Source organism: Moschus berezovskii, chromosome 9, assembly GCF_049115385.1.
Source record: "Moschus berezovskii isolate FMDL1 chromosome 9, NW_MosBer_1.0, whole genome shotgun sequence".
Lineage (NCBI taxonomy): Eukaryota > Metazoa > Chordata > Mammalia > Artiodactyla > Moschidae > Moschus > Moschus berezovskii.
This window is the reverse complement of record NC_142468.1, coordinates 91,855,364-91,871,984: the sequence shown is the minus strand read 5'-3', so window position 1 is coordinate 91,871,984 and position 16,621 is coordinate 91,855,364. Positions and strand designations below refer to the sequence as shown.

The 16,621-nt window shown below is 48.5% G+C and overlaps 1 long non-coding RNA gene across 1 annotated transcript in view; it reads right to left on the bottom strand.

Annotated features, from left to right (window-relative positions):
• LOC148776613 (uncharacterized) overlaps positions 1-16,621 on the bottom strand; it is a 67,776-nt gene that overhangs the window by 15,024 nt on the left and 36,131 nt on the right. Inside the window, exon 2 of the long non-coding RNA XR_016038283.1 lies at positions 277-316. This is a non-coding gene — a long non-coding RNA (uncharacterized LOC148776613). The remainder of the gene's footprint in view (positions 1-276; positions 317-16,621) is intronic.

Genomic DNA, 16,621 nt, shown 5'->3' with positions numbered 1-16,621 from the left:
CTTGCATCCAAACCTCCTCCCCACCCCTCCTGATGTTGCCCTGATGGTGACTTGCTTGCTCAGGTCCCCCCTGGCCCTGTGTTCCCAACTCACATCCCATTTCAACCCCTCTCTCTGATCTCTGGCTTTTGGTGACACTCCCTGCCCCCCTCACACCAGCTGCTCCTCCTGAGTTCAACTTTAGCTTGTCTATCAATTGTTGTGCTCTGGTTTCCTGCTGTGTCTGGTGAAAGTTCCCCAAACCAGGCCCAGGACCCTCAGAATCTTCAGCCTTACCTGAATATCCACCAACATCCCAGGCCCAGGTCCAGATGCCCTGGGGAGGCAACAAAGGAAAAGAACACTCAAAACTGGCATGACCAAGAAATCCCAGGATGTTTGGTTGCTTCCATATGAGAAAAGCACAAAGGATAAGTGAAGGTGCCCATGTCAGGGAGTAAGTGAGGAGACAGGATACACTGAAAATACCAAAAGGTGTTCCAGTTCCTCCAGGGTCAAACGTGCTCCTGGGCAGGCGGGGACAAGAGAGCCACCTCCTGGCTTGGATTCCCTTGGGAGAGGGAGAGGGCACTCCCTGTCCAGTCTCCAGCCTCCTTCGCCCTGCTCTGACCTCTGAAGGCAGCATGGAGGACATGGTCTCCTCTACCACCAAGCTGCACCACTGCCAGGTCGAGCCACAGCAGAGCTGAAGAACAGAGCAGGTCCCCACGTTCCGCTGCTGGATAGAGCATTGGCAGTGACCAGCTTCCTCTAGTGAAGGTGTGAGTCGTGCTTGCAGCTGTGCTTCTCTCGTGCTTCTAGTAAACACTCCCTCCTCTCGCCCCTTCCAGCCAGGAATGGTAGCAGCTCCCAGCTGCCAGCACACCCTGAGGGCTGCAGTAGCTCTTGTTTTTCCCCTGAGCCCAAGCCACCCCCTTAAATGGTCCCTTCTCTAGAGCTCTTCAATTGTTCTGTCTGATGCATCATCTGTCAGTTTCTTGCCAGGACCCTGACTGATACAGGGTCTATGCTGTGTCTTAAAGGATAAGTAGGGTTAATGCAGCAGAGAAGAGAAACTCAGAAAACAGAAGACCAGACAGAGGAATAGAGGCAGAACAGTCAAGTCCTGCTCAGGATGGCGAGGCCCTGGAGAGGGACTCTGGGTCAGGGGAGTTGCAGCTGGAGCTGGAGCTTCTCCACCAGGCAAGGGAGGCTTTCATCATAGGAGTCAGAACTGTGAGAGTGGGAAACCAAGGGACCCATGTCAAACTAGGATAAGGCCCTATTTCAGGGTCCCTTGTGCTTTGAAAGTTTCCATAGAACCAGCCCTTTAAGAGTCTCATGATGTAGCTGGGTGACCGCACAACTGTGGCTTTTATATACACATGACACAACTGGTGAATAAACAAAGCTCTAGTTGAGTAGATTTCCTCTCTGGCTTCCATGACAATCAAATGAGAAAAATTCCATTAATATTCAAGCTTATCTATCCCGTTGCCAATTACCTATGGAGTCATAAATATATACCTCAGTCTGTTAGACAGGAACATTCAAATCCTGCCTCTTTGTATCTTATTGGCTAAGCAAATGCAAGAACACATTACATAGTACCCAAGTGTAGATATATCACCGTGATCACTGTACTTGTCAATTCTTCCCTGCATAATTCAGATCTACTTCAGTTTGGAAAGAAAATGTTTCTAATACATATTTTATACCAGATGCCATTTGAACAGAGTATGGCATGCCTGAAATGCTACATGTAATGAGACTAGGGCTATTCTTCTGCCATACTTAGCAGCTCCTGGGCTTCCCTGGTGGCTCAGATGGTAAAGAATCTGCCTGCAATGCAGCAGACCTGAGTTCAGTCCCTGGGTTGGGAAGTTCCCCTGGAGAAGGAAATGGCAACCCACTCCAGTATTCTTGCCAGGAGAATCCCATGGACAGAGGAGCCTGGCGAGCTACAACCCATGGGGTCACTGAGAGTCGAACACAAGTGAGTGACAAACACATTCACTTTCACAGCAGTTCCTAGGAAAGCATAGTGACCTCTGCTGCCTTCATACCTAAGAGAATGTGGGCACCTGAGTTGGCATTTGCAGAGACACAGCTAGCAGAGCTACCATTGCTCCCTTACCTGAAAGGACACAGAATTCTTTATTGGAATCATGAATTCATACATACAGAACTATGATAATATCTTAAAAGACAAGTGAAAATTCTGTATTTGTCAAATTTTAAAAACAAAGAAAGACTGCTTTGGCGGATATTGTGCCAAAATACCACGATAACAAGATTTTTGCATCATTTGCTTCTACCTGTTTATTTGCTGAGTGTTGTGATGAGGGTACTTTGATTGTCAGCAATGTTTTTTAAAGATCTTATAAGGCTTGGGCTTCCCTTGTGGCTCAGGTGGTAAAGAATCCACCTGCAATGCATGGGACCTGGGTTTAATCCCTGGGTTGGGAAGATCTCCTGGAGAAGGGAAAGGCTACCCACTCCTGTATTCTGGCCTGGAGAATTCCATGGGCTGTATAATCCACGGGGTCGCAAAGAGTTGGACACGACTGAGTGTGACTTTCACTTACTTATAAGGCTTATCCTTTTCCTACAAGTTAATTGATAAACTTAATTACCTAAATAGACCTAAAATTTCAGGGCTAAATGCAATGGCTGACTTATTTGCATTTTTTCTGCCATGCTAATTAATTCACATGGGTGAAAAGTCCACAGTGAAGAACACACAGAAGGTGAAAAGCAAATGTCCCAGTGATCCATTAGAAGCATTACCAATTAAACCACTGCTTTGTGAAAAATCATTAACCAGTGAAATCGATAAAACTGAAAATATCCATGTATTTACCAAGGGAGTATAAAGAATGGTACAGCACATCTACATGTTTTTCCATAGAATATTATCTGTTCCTTCTATTTTTGACAATCCCTGCCCCTGTATCTTAAGCAGAACATTCTTTCTCTAAATTAAAACCAATTAAAAACTATTTAAGGAACACTGTGACAACAAAGTTTAGCAGAAATAACAGCACTCACTGCAGATACAAAACAGCAGAAGTTGAGAAATTTGTCGATGGTTTTGCTAATGTCACAACGGAGACATTTGAAGTTTGCTTCTCATTTTCAGATTTGTCTGTATTGACTGAATATCTCGCGATCCTGACATGTTTTACTTTAAAGTATAAGTTTTGACATTTGTTTAAATAGTTATTTTTTTGTTCTACAGGAAAGAATGGTATTTAGTGCTTAATACAATTTCCTGTTTTATTGTATGTGGGTGAGGTGCCACATTAAACTACTTTGAACCCAGTTTTACAGATAATGCCATTGAATTGAAAGAGAATCTAAAATGGTTATGTTTGTGCAGTGAATAGCAAAAACTAAACCATTACAGTTTTCAGAAGGGCAAAAGGGGGAAATTGAGCATTCCATCTGCACTATGCCCCATATCATCCATTTTACTGCATTATTAATTTCCATCTTCCCAACAACTTTGCAAGGCGAGAATGTTTACCATCCTCTTCTAGCAAGTGAGAGGCCCTTCACTCAGGGAGGTTTAGCAACTTGCTCAAGGTCAAATAATATGGCTAGATTCCGACCTGGGTCTGTCTGGCTCCAAAACCCTCATAAGGTCAAAGAGGGCTCTTTCCCAGGAACCCAGGATCACGGGATGTTTCCTGCCAGCCTTAATGACCATCGAAAATGGTGGAGCCAGTGGTCACCGAGGCAGAACTTGGCTTTCTGATGTGATCTGAGGGCACATTTGGCATCAGGCCAATACCCTAGCACAGCTCCAAGAGCTGCCCCATTTGAGTTGAGGGCGCTCGCACCATTAGTCCTACGATTCCATTTCTGTGTTAGGTCCTCAAAGGGCCAGGTAGGTGCAGGGGTGAGTCCCAGCTCTGCCGTGTATAGACCCTGGGCTAAGCAGTAAAACCCACAGCACCTGCAAAATAGCTTAAAACTCAAAAAAAAAAAAAAAATGGGTAGTGGGTGGGAAATAATCTATCCAACATGAAAAGACTGTCTGAAGGAATAAATTAAATGATCTGTGAAAAATCCTTGGAAAGGCGCATATACACAGAAGGTGCTTAATGAACGTTGGCTGCACGTGGAAGCCATTAAGGCTGCAGTGAAGGGGCGCGGCCGCAGGTCCAGAGCGCTGCCTTGGATCCACTGTTCAAAGTGCAGCCCCCAGACCAGTAGTTTCGCCATCACCCGGGAGATGTAGGCCCTACCCTAGACCTACGGATTCCTTTCTAACAAGATTCAAGTGTACACATTCAAGTTTGAGGAGCACTGCTTTAGGCCTCGTAGTCTGGCTCTCTAGATCTCAGCCTCCAGAGAGAGAGGTTAGCAATTACTCCTTATCACAAAAATAGAATCAAAGGTCCTCTGAAGCTCATCCAATCCAGGAATGGTGAATACCTGGCATGGGTGCTGCCATTCCATTCCCAGCAACCAGGGCAGACATTGCTAATCAGTCAGGGAGTGCTTTGTCACTGAGTTCAGAAGGAGCTGCTTCGTCTTTCACAATGCACTCCAGGAACTCACTCTTTCTCTTGGAGTTAATATGAACACGAAACCTACTTCCTACCCACTCCCACCATGCTTTATTCATAGGTGGGCCTTATCTTCCTTTTAAGGCTGTTTTCCCAATTTTCCAACCAATTTAACATTTACGCCCTACAAAAATACACAATTATCTAGTCACACTGATTCAGCAGAACCTGAACGCCACCAAGGTTAAATGACATTCCCAAAGTGGAGAGTCCTATTCCTCTGGGTCAACTCTTCTCTTTTCGTCCAGGTCCATCTCCGTTCCACCATTCACATCAGTGCTTCAGACCAAGGGAAGGAAAACTTGAAACCTCACAAAGAACCTAGGACATCATGCTGAGGCACTCAAAAACTAAGACAGAAAGACAACCGGAAGTTTTTTTAAGGCTTTGAGACCTTGAACCTCTCCTACATGCCCTGGCAACTCCGCCCTGTCTCCTGCTGAGAGCTGGAGCCAGCAACTTCGCTAAAAGGAAAGGATGGTGGGCCAAGTCAGGCTCGGTCTCACGGCCTTCACCCAGTTTCCCCAGTCGCATGCCTCAAATCAATTTGCAAGAAGCTCTGAAATAGGAGCAATTTGCTGAACTTCATTTTTGTTCACATGGAATAGGAGACGGATGCCCCCACTAAGTTGTGGTGCCAATCAGCCAGTGGGAAGCAGCCCATGTTTTAGGAAGGCAAATCATTAAGAACTGGAATAAAGGGTAGGCATACATACCAGCTGGATCCAATTTTAAGTGAAAATTAATGGCAAATTCTTGTAAACCACATTAAGGGCCATTGTCGTTCATTTGAAATCAGTTAAACATGGAAACAATATGAAAACCATCTTGAGTTCATGGAATATAAATATTTGTCTATGTTTTTTCGCCAGTGCCCCAGAGAGACTAGGAGAGGTTGGCAGATCAGTATTCTGTAAACACGTTTACAAAGACAAAAAAAAAATAGGAACCTGAGTCTTGTTGGGTTAAACTATTTGTCAACTTTTCCATTTCCTCAGTCAGAAGATAATTAAACAGTAAGCAGATGTCAGAATCTAATTGTTTCAAGGAAAGATTGCTTAACGACTTACGTTGCTTATAATTTCTGTGTATTGTCTGCAAACAACACTTTGGTGGGTACAAGAAGCAGAAAGGCACCCAGTTAGTTGCTCTCTCCCTGGAAGCAGAGGGTCTGCCAATAAATAGATCCACGTAGCCACTCTTAATATTAAGAAACAAGCAAGAAAGTCCCTGAAACAATGCTTTGGGTGTATCAGACTGGAGAGAAGTTTGGCTTTTCAGAAAAAGGAGAGAGGGGGAGATGGGGATGAGAGGGTGGAGAGGAGGAGAAGGAAGAGCTGGAGAAGGAGGGAGAGGAAAAATAGGAGAAGATACGGAAAAGAGCAGTGTTTGTGGAGGGAGGGGACCAGACATGGTACCATCCAAAGGGCCTGGTCTGCAGAGTCAAGCCCGCTGTTTGGTTCCATCACTTTCCACATTTGGGAGCTTGGACCATTTATTTGACCTCCCTGAATTCATTTCCTCATCAGACAATTGGGTGGATGCAATAATCCCTGCCCTGGCTCTATCACAAGCATGTTGTGTAAAAAAGTAATATGTATGAATGTCTCAAAATTGTGAAACACTACAATTACTTTAATTTTTCATTAAAAAGTAGAGGGAAATTGGGTGGAGAGTTAAAACAAAGTGAGGTGTGTTGGGGTAAAGGAGGGTCTTCTCTCTGTTTTATGGGGTGCACTCTTGTAGGGGTCCCACTGCAGCACTGCTTGGGATCCAAGGTGTCTCAGAATTTAATAGTACAGCTCCATCACATTCTACTGCAGATCCCTCCCCTTAAAATACACACACACACACACACACACGCCTACTATCCTCCATGGGACTCAAGTATGTGTCCGGGGAACAAGGTATGGCACAGGCTTGAGAAACCAGGCCCCACTCTGCATTCCTAACCTCTGATCAGTTACAGCTGGGTCAAAGGCATTGCTAATGACCACTCCCTTCATGATGAATCTCTTCCCTGGGAGCTGTCAACCACCCCTTAAAAATAGACCCCGCTCAACTAGGGCATCTCACTGGTTACCAAGCATGGCCATTGAGGCCAGTAAGACTTCAACTCAGAATCCTATAATGTAATTTATTATGTAGTGATTTCAAGGAACCAACTTATTAATGAACTGTGAGGCTCACACTCACTCTGAGCTCATCCCTGACACTCCCTTACTGTGTGGTCCCAGACCAGCATCAATCCTCTCTGGGCTTCCGTGTTCCCATCTGTAAAATGAAGCTGAACAGCTTGATCTTAAGAAACTTTCTCTTTGTAACTTTCAGCATTCTCACCACTTACCCATTGGAAGTCTAAGGTATAAAGCATGTCCAGGCTCCTGTCTGCCCTCCCACACTCAGTGGTCTGTCCTGGGGGGAGGGTTATGGGGACTACAGAATGGGCGCCCCTGCCCTCCAGATTCTTCATGGCCTCAGCCAACAGCAAGCCCCAGCAGGAGCCGGAAAATGGAGGCTGAGGTCCAGGTGTTCCATCTCCTCCTCACTCCCCAAGAGCTCTCCCCCAGCAGACTGCCTCTCTTCTGGAAACTCACAACCCCTTTTTCTCCACGGGACTCTCCCCTTGCAATTGTTGTGAGCAGCTTTTTCCCCTCATTTCTGCAGGCCTAGGAGTGGCAATAGCCCTACTGTGACTAGCCCCGGGTAACTGTATAACCCGCTGTGGTTCTCCCATCCCTGACAGCACCTTGGCAAATGGCCCCTTTGTAAATAACCCTCCTCAGTGGGGGAAGTCACAGGTGGTCAGACTGACCCATGGAAGGCATGGGTGGTCCAGTGGGGCCAGGAGTGAATGAGTAAAGGGACCAAGGAAGGAGTGGGCAGGACCAAAGTTTGAGGTCTGGGAAAACAAGAAGTTTAGACAGATAAGGAGGGGATGGGAGAGGGCCTTTTAACCACAGTTTGCTGTGGGTAGAGCTGTGATGCCGGCGCCCTCTGTGAAAGGAGGCAGACCTGTCTGCCTGGAGGTACGACGTTGGTGGACAAGGAATGAGCGATATGGTTGGAAAAGCTGATGAAGGCCAAATTGTAGGGAGGTTGAAGGTGAAACTGAAGCCAGGGACGTTATTCCAAGGGTGACAAGAGATTTTGGATTGTTTTAGAGCCAAGGAATGGCCCAACAGCACCGAGCCATTTTAGGAATAATAATCTAGCTGAGGGGAGCAGACCATAATGTTTCCAGTGGGGCAGCCCTAAGCAAAGGGCAAAAAGGATGAGGCCAAAAGTGACTCAGCCACCCCCCACCTCCAGTGAGCAGTGAGGGCGGAAGCAGCCCGGGTGTTACCCCGACTCCCCCAAGCCTCACACTCACGTCAGCCTCAAAAGAGCAGGGAGTGAAGTGCATCGCGTCCTGAAGATGAAAGGGAAAACACATTCTTGGAAGAGAGCCACTCTCAAAGCCGTCCACCCACAGCCCCCAAAATAAGGGGTAGGCAATCTGCTTCTCCTGGCGTCTGATGCATCGTGCTCCTGAGGCCAAGAGGCCCTAAAAGCAGACCTCTGCTCGTCGGCATGAGAACAGCCCAACGGGGACCATCTGTCTCAGGATAGGGCCAACGTGTGGGTGGAAACAGTAGCCCCCCAAGGGGTGCTATTTCAGAGCTTCCAGGAAAGAGCCCTGGTGATTATCCCCAGCCACTAATTGGGGGTCTCTCTTTAGCTCTCCGCTGAGTTCTCTGCTAAATGGGAAGCTCTGCCCCCTGGATGGTGGGGACCACTTTCTAAGGGGTTCTGTCCCTGGCATCTCAGGGTGGACATGTCTTGGGGAGGAAGGAGCCCAAGGGCTCTGATCTCCTGAGACAATGCATACCGAATGAACAAGAAAAGTCAAAAGGATGCAGATTTGAGAGGCGGAGGCCCCTCAAACTACCCACAAACATTTCTGCTCAGGATTAGCCCTACATCTCCCCCTTGAGAAGGTTCCTTTTAGTCCTGATGGACCCGGGAAGGGGCCTTCCTTCCTCAGAGGGGCTCCACAGCCTACCCTAGGGTCCACTTCCTTGGCCATCCCCTGATGATGTGAGGGTCATTGTAGTGTTCCCCAGGGGGTCACGATGGTTGCATGGACCAGGGAGGAAGCAGTTGAAGAGTTTCGATGAAGACAGTAGGGGGCTTAGATCCAAGCTTTGGAACATTCAAACATTTAGAGGTCCAGTAGAAGAGATGGAGCCAGCCAAAGAGGGAGGAATCGGTGAGTTAGAAGGAAAACCAAGAAGTGAGTGTCATAAAAGCTAGGAGAAGCAAAGGAGGAGGAAGTGGTCAGTTGCCTTCTATTCCCCAGCGGGGGTGAGTATCGTGATGACAGCTGCGGAGGTCAGTGATGATCTCAACAAGACCAGTTTCAGTAGGATGCAGGAAACAGAAGACTGATGTTAGCATCTCTCCTACCTTCCAAGGGAAATACGATTATCCCATTTTATGGATAAGGAAGTTGAAGCTGAGAGAGATGATATGATTTCCCCAAAGCCTAGTTACCCATCAGACTGCTCCCCAGCTGCCAGTGAGCACGGGGCCCCTGGCGGGACGCCGTAGATGAGGCAGACAGAGACTTCAGTGCTGCTGAAGGTGGTAACGATGCTCATGCTCTTGGTAACGTGGATGGTGATGATGCCAGGGATGTTGCTGGTGGCTGTTCAGATGGGGAAGTTGATAATGACAGTGATGTGAAAGTTGACTGGTCTGTGGAATCAGACAAGTCCAGATCTATACCCCAAACAGTCAGAAGCACGTAAGCTTTTCACCTTCAGAGCTTTAGTGTTCCTGGCTGTGAAATGGAGATAATATTTCCTGCCTCAGAGAACTGTTGTGAGAATGACATTTTTGGGAAACCACCTTGAAGCACCGGTCCCCTAGCAGGCTTTCGATAAACGCTTGTTTGTTTCATTTGTCTCCAGGACAAATTTACAGTGAACAGTGCTGTCTGAACCTTACCTTTCCAGCTGGACCCTTCCCTCTCAGGGTTAACTCCACTCCCCCATCAGAGTTAACTCTACCCTCAAGGTGAACCGTAGCCATCTCGGTGGCTACCTACTTCCCTTCCCCCCCACTTTTTGCCCACACCTTTCTCTAAGGATGAGTCCTGCCCTCATGTCTGCCAACTCCCCACCTCCTCAAGTGGATGAGTGCCCAGAAGACCCTAAAAGGAAGAAGGATGGGAGTGAAACACGCAAACACCAAGCACTATCATGCATCCAACACCTGGTCTCATTCATCTGGGAGTGTAGGCTTATGAGTTTGGGCTTTGGAATCAAACATGCCTTGAATTAAGCACCTCTCCTACTTCAAGTCCTTACTTAAATTTCAGTTTCCCCAGGAGGCCTGCCCTGACTACCCTGTTTATACTGCAATTCCCCTCTATAAGACCTTCCTCTTATCCTGCTTGATTTTTCAGCTCTCTTTTCACTTGCTACGTATTTTTCTTATGTTTTATGTTTGCCTGACTTCTTCAACTGGAACGTTGTTCCAAGGGCAGAGATCATTAACAAGAAGCTTACCCGTAACTCAAGTTCACCAGATCTGTCTGGCTCTAGACCCAGGGCCCTTGCACACCCACCAATTTCATTTTCTTCCTGGTCACAGCCCATCCACCCAACCCCACCCATCATCTCTAGAACACTTTCATCTTGAAGTCTCTCTCTTACCTCAGTCCACTGAGGTATTACATGGTCAGGCTGCTATTTGAAGAAGATGGAACGCTTCCTAACCCCAAGAGGTCCCCAGGCCCAGCTCAGGCACCTCATACAGAGATAGGAACACGTGCTTTGAGGTGAACCAGCAAGAACGGCCTGACCCATGCCGGCCTGTCTTGAGGGAAGCCCTTTCCCTTTAAACGATATAAACACTCACACTCCACGGTCAACTCAGGTCCAAGGGGCAAGAGGAAAAGCTACTCCATGTTTGCTCCAAGGGGTCCACCTACTGGGAAAACGCAGGTAAGTCAAACAAGCCTGTTTGTTCTCCCAGTACAGCAAACAAAAACCAGGACTAATTCTCCTCCAAGGCCTCCCTGCTGGACCAGGGAGGCATGATTAAAGTAATGGGAAGATAAATATTTTCTTGGAGAAAATGATAGAAGTGAAGGCAGGAAAACCAAACAGCATCTTCAAAAGGGCAGCTGTGGAGGTGGTGCGGAGCTGCTCCAGGAGCAGTTAGAGAAGGTTCTAGAAGCGGGGGAAGTGTGTGGCCTGTGGGCTCCTGGCTCAGAGGAATGGACTGAGGAAAGAGACGGCTTTTCTGAAAGCAACTGACATATCCAGCACAGGGGAAAGTAGTAGAATTTATCCTCCCATCGTTAGGATTTTATTATTCTTTTGGAGGTGGAGAGAATTCAGATGACCCGGTTCAGGACCAACCAGAGCTTGAGCTGAGAAACAGACATGTTGGGTTTAAATTCTATCATTCATTCACTCACTCACTTATTCACTCCTGTGGTCAGTCATCAGCCCTTTATTTCCTCCACACAGAGTACCTACTGTGCCCCAGGCTCTGACCAGTGCTGTGTGGCCTTCAGTGAGTCCTCCATCCTCTTAGAGCTCCCTGTTCTCATCTGTAAAACAAGCTGCTGCAGGATTGTTGGGAACCCTCCTGCGTGTCCCAGTTTGCTTTGTTTCCTCAGGACTGTAGCTGGGAAAACATCTTCCTCCTTTCCTTTCTGGTCTCATGTTTCCTGTATGTGCATGTGTGCTCAGTTTTGTCCAACTCTTTGCAAACCTGTGGACTGTAGCCTGCCAGGCTTCTCTGTCAATGGAACTCTCCAGACAAGAATGATCATTCAATAATCATGTATCCTACCAAGATCTTAAAACTCCACTTCAACACTTCTTCTTCCAGGAAGCCCTCCTTGACTACCTGTCTTCCCTGTGCTGCATCCCAGAGCACCCAGGCTTAACTTGGCCAGCACAGCACTCCATCTGACCTGATCCTGCCTCTCAATCTCATGGTAAACTCCTCCAGACCCAGGAAGGTGGTGCATTGATCTCTGTGTCCTCAAGGTCAAGAATAGGGCTTGGAGGATTCAAGAAAGACTTGTGACTCACAACTCAAGGCTAGGCCCTAGAGCTGAGACAAGAGGTGGGGCTCTGACAACATGTGACAAGGGGACTCACTCCCATCAACTGGGGCGAGAGTGGGGAGAAGGGTATCAAGGACAACTGCTGAGAGGAGGAAATGCTCTCGGAGTGGAAGGAAAGGAAAGAATTAGCCAGAAACAGGGAGTGGGGAGGGGGCCCCAGGCAGAGGGAAAAGCATGTGCAAATGCCCAGAGGAAGCTCTGATGGCCCCTCAAGCATTGTGGGCGACTGTGGCCAACAGACTTCTGAAGGTCTCTCTGGACCTTATCTTCCAGGAATGAAAAGACCCTGGGGATCCTGAAATAGGGTGGAGCCTGATCACACTGAGTTTTAGAAAAACCCCATAGCTCTGTGGATGGACATGGGGGTCAGGAGCTGTCACACTCTTACCTTGTTGTCATATTAGCTCCAACCATGTAATCCACGGTCCTAACAAATGTCAATGCCTGCATTTGGGTTCAAAGTGATGAACAACCCCAGGAGCATCATGACTTGGCTGCAGTCCATGTGAAAAAGACCCAAGGGTTTTAGGCAGCCTCAGAGAATCACATGAGCCCACGCAGGGATGCTTCAGAAGTGAATGTCATCCTGGGATGGAAGTGAGAGGAATAGAGTTCCGGCCAACAGAGGTGATAAGTCTGGGCTATGGACTTCGTTTGGAAAATCGCCATTTCACTAGGAGCACAGACTGAGTGTGTCCCCAGAGAGGTGAGAGGTCAGAGCGCTACTGACTAGGGTTCTGGCCTTCCCCGGTCCACGGAAATCAACCATAGGCCAGACAGGAAATTCAGGCAAGGCTTTCCCGGGGCGCCTGCTGCAGCAGGGCAGACTGAGAATAAACAGATTTCCTCACTGGTTTGCTCTCCGAGTAGGGCGTGAGCTGGTTCCTTATATGGGATGAGGATAGGGGTATGTCCAAGGGTCAGGCCAGAGGGGTGACTTAAGTGCTTTGCCCATCCCTTAGAGAGTATTGCGAGCAGAGGACATGCTCAGTACCCAGCTTTTGCTCCAGGCTCTTTGAAAGTGGCAGCTGGTTTTTTGGTCTCTTTGTATGTGTTACACAGAAATTGCCCTAATTGCCCATGCCTGTGTGCTAAATTGCTTCAGTCATGGCCGACTCTTTGCCACCCTATGGGTTGTAGCCCTCCAGGATCCTCTGTCCATGGGATTCTCCAGGCAAGAATACTGGACTGGGTTGCCATCGCTCCTCCAGGGAATCTTTCCAACCCAGAGATCAAACAGGTGTCTCCTGCGTCTCCTGCATTGCAAGTGGATTCTTTACCACTGAGCCACTGTGGAAGCCCCTTGCAGACAGCTGTTTTTAGTCCCATATAGTTTCTTTGTATTTTGTTGCCAGAGAAGAGGTGTGTACAAGTATGAGCATTTCAGCACTGTAGCAAAGGGTCCCGGGGCCCAGGTCTCAGCCTGTCTCATGAGAACCTGGCTTCTTAAAAAGGTAGCTAGAGAAAATTTGATCACAGGCCCAGACAGGGAAAGGAAAAGCATGGTTCAATGTGGGGTGTGTGCGCGTGTGCTCAGTCATGTCCAGCTCTTTGCAACGCTATGGACTGTAGCCTGTCAGGCGCCTCTGTCCCTGGAATTTTCCAGGCAAGAACACTGGAGTGGGTGGCCATTCCTACTTCAGGGGACTCTTTCCCCCCCAGGGATTGAACCCGCATCTCTTGTGTCTCCTGCATTAGCAGGAAGATACTTTTACCACTGTGCCACCTGGGAAGCCCAAAAAAATACTAGAGTGGGTTGCCATTTCCTTTTTCAGGGGATCTTCCCAACCCAGGGGTAAAACCTGTGTCCCTTGCGTCAGCAGGCAGGTTCTTTACCACCGAGCCACCTGCAAAGCCCCTGAGTGTGAGTGCCATCTTCAAATACCCGTCATGGGCCTGAGCCAGCCTAGAGAGGCCAACCCACGTCCACATGCCAGCCCCACCCCTACTGAGCCAGAGGACCTCCGCAGGTTACTCAATTTCCCTGAGCCTCAGTTTCTCCATTTGCAATATGGAATACAGAGTTGTTGTGAAAGTGAAGAGACGGCAGAGCTGGACCCACAGCAGTGCTCGATACAGCGTACCCTCCTTGCTTCTTTAAGACGTTGAAGGCCTGTGTTGAGAGGAAGAGCAGGACTGTGGGGCAGGTGGGGAAAGGGTAGCCAGTATCTGCTTATCAGTACGTTTGCGGAGGGCACGTTTGTCCCAGGGAAACGTCCACCAGGATTGAGGGGCCCCAGAAGCTCTGCAGGAGGGACACAGGGTACAAGTACCAAGGACTGGATGCTGCAGGTGAGGAGGGGGGACCCAGGGAGTCAGGGTTCACTGAAGACAAATCTGCTTCAGAACCCCCTCAAGGGCCCATCGCTCCTCCCCATCCACTCTGCCATCACCCTCAGATCAACCCTATGGCCCCATTGAAACAGTCACCTCCAACAGTTTTGGTTTGCGTCCCCCTAAGAAACAGACCAGAGATTCCCTGGTGGCTCAGTGGTAAAGAATCTGCCTGCAATGCCAGAGATGCAGGAGACACAGGTTTGATCCCTGGGTCGGGAAGATCCCCTGGAAAAGGGAATGGCAACCCACTCCAGCATTGTTGCCTGGAGAATCCCATGGACAGAGGAGCCTGGTGGGCTACAGTCCACGGGGTCACAAGGAGTCGGACACGACTGAGTGACTAAGCACACAGCACACACAGGAGCAGATCCTGAACAAGGAGACAGGTACACAATTCGGAAGTGATCCCATGAAGTGAGGATGGGAGTGAGGGGTTTCGGAGGAATGGGACAGGGAAGGAAGAAAAGCCAAACAATTAAGGAGTTGGTCACCACCATGGTCCACTGAGAGCCATCCTGTGAGTCCCTTCTGGGGAACTGAGTGTACTAAACTCCAAGGGGTGAGGAGGCTGGGACACCGAACCCCCACAGCATTCCCCAGTGGTGGGAGTTGCCTGCGGACATTCCCTGCATCTCCAGGTTGTACCTGCCTGCAGTCAATCTATGTTACGAACAGCCCTCGGGCAGAGAAGCAGAGACTTGCCGGGCTATCACCGTTCTCCAGGAACAGCCTACAGTGGCAGGACGACTGCGGAGACCCCAGAGAGGGTCTGGTAAGGAGTCTACCATTTGGCCAGGGTCACCACTGACCCCAGATGGCAACCAATGGTCTCTTCTCTATGTGCCCCTACAGCTCCTCACTGAACTGCCACCCCACGAGACCCCTGTGATACCACCCCAGGCCCATCTTCCTCCTGCTCATCTGTCCCTTCTCGGATGTGTTTGCTGGCTTCTGTCTTCCCTCACCCTTAGTGTTGAGATCCCTGGGGCCGGCCCCTGGACCCTCTCCCCACTTCACCCTCCTTCAGTGTGTGTCACAGGTCTCACTGTGTGAGACCCTGCAGGGGAGCATGTCAAAATGCAGGTTCCCAGACCCTGCCCTCCCTCAGACCTACTGAACCAGACTCTCTGAAAATGGAGCCCATGAAAATGCCTGTTAACAAGGTTTCAAAGCTGAGTTGCAAGTTAAAATTTAGGATGTCCAAAGGTGCATGCCACATCTGGAGACATACTAAAAAAATTCCTTGTTGATCATCTGAAATTCACATTTAATGGGGTATCCTGTGTTTTCATTTGCTAAATCCACCAACCCTATCCCAAGAGGATTCTGCTGCTGCTGCTGCTGCTGCTAAGTCGCTTTAGTCATGTCCAATTCTGTGTGACCCCATAGACAGCAGCCCACCAGGCTCCCCCATCCCTGGGATTCTCCAGGGAAGAACACTGGAGTGAGTTGCCATTTCCTTCTCCAATGCATGAAAGTGAAAAGTGAAAGTGAAGTCGTTCAGTCGTGTCCAACTCAGCAACCCCATGGACTGCAGCCTACCAGGCTCCTCCATCCATGGGATTTTCCAGGCAAGAGTACTCTGATGTACCATAAAGTTCAAAGACATTTCTTTCTGTGTTCTTCCTGAGTTACTGTATCCATGTCCCCAATTTCAATTACCAACTACATGTTAGTGACTAGGGTTTCTTTCTTGCCCAGACCCCTGTCCTGAATTCCATAGATCTGAAAGCCCAGAGAACATCTCAAATTTGATGTGTTCAACATAGCACTCATTGCTTTCCACCTCTCCTACACCTGCTCCCCAAGTCTGCATTTCTTCCTCCTCTCTCTCAGGCAGTTGCCCCGCAATCTACTTGCCCAAGCCAGTAATCAAGGGGTTATCTCAACCACTCCTTTCTCGCTCCCCTCATGCCCTTGTCAGTCTCCAAATGTACGGTCTACATCTCACAAAATCCCTTGCATCCTGTGGTGGGCTGCCTTCCAAATATATCCACCTCCTAATCCTTGGAACCTGTGAATGTTAATTGATATGGTAAAAGAGAATGTGCATATGTGACTAAATTAAGGCCTTGAGATAAGAGATAATCCTGGATTGTAGGATATCCACTGTCCTTGTAAGCAGGATGTAGGAGGCTCAGAGTCAGACAGAAGATGAAGTGATGATGGAAGCAAAGACTGAAATGATGTGGAGTGATTTGTTACAGCAGCAAAAAGAATCTAATACAGTCCATCAGCTTTCTCCTTTCACATTGCCCCTGCCCATCAGGTTTCTCCTTTCACATTGCCCCTGCCTGGCTTCTGTCCTCCATCCACTGCAATCTTTCCATGAGAGTCTCCTGCCACAAGACCAACAAAGTGGTCTTTCCCCTCCTTCATGCCCTTGGATGCCCCCCTTCATGAAGGTAAAGTCCTGACCCATCACTAGCTCAGCTTTCTGGGTTGGACCCCACCCCTGTTTCTCCTCATCTACCTCAATACCTTTAGACTGCTGGCTTCTGAACTCATCTCCAAGTTTAATAAACCCTTGTTCTCCTTCTTTCTGACAGGAGTGTTTTCCCCTACTTTTTTCTTTTTTGCCAAACTCCTATTAATA